This window comes from Mastigoproctus giganteus, chromosome 2 (genome assembly GCF_048544385.1).
Source record: "Mastigoproctus giganteus isolate SK-2022 chromosome 2, ASM4854438v1, whole genome shotgun sequence".
Classification (NCBI taxonomy): Eukaryota; Metazoa; Arthropoda; class Arachnida; order Uropygi; family Thelyphonidae; genus Mastigoproctus; species Mastigoproctus giganteus.
In genome coordinates, this window is record NC_143576.1 from 219214106 (window position 1) to 219214827 (window position 722).

Here is a 722-nt window from a genome sequence, read left to right on the forward strand (position 1 = left end):
TTCTCACATCTTTGAAACACCTTAGACATTTTGCTTCACGTAAAAATAATTTCAAATGAACTACTCAGTATCTTGCAGTGAGATGCTATTCAACCAAGTGACTACTTTACACGTATTTTTATGTTGACGCCATTCTATTTATTTCCCGTTTTGTCCCATGTAAAATGAGAGGTATGATGGAGTAAGTCAAATCTTCTACACCCCTCTCATAATTATACTAATATACTAACATTATAATGCCCTGATCGAAATCTAATCAGGAAATCACCTATGTAATTATTTACCTGCGCATTTGTAGTGACGTAATTGCCCCGCCCACTTGTACCATGTCACCTGCATCCCTCTTCCCCCATTGGCTCAAATAAATATCACCAGGAGGAAAACTTTTTTAATGTATAGAGAGATAATAGTATATAATTTAGTAAGTCGATTGATTACAACCAAATGTAGTTTAATTTAAATTTTAGTGTAATATAAATTTATGATATTTGCAATCCTACACATTTGTACTTCTTGCATATATATTTTATACTGTGGGAGTGTTGTGTATAGATTAGCCAAAACACTTAAATTTATTTCTTGACAGGACTGGGATTTATATAAAGGTCATTGCAGCAACAATTATACAGTTTCTAAATGCCGTTTCAATGCTACACTACTTAGTTGTTGTAAAAAAAACTGGCTTAAAGAAATCAAAACGGAACGAAAAAATTTAAGATTAT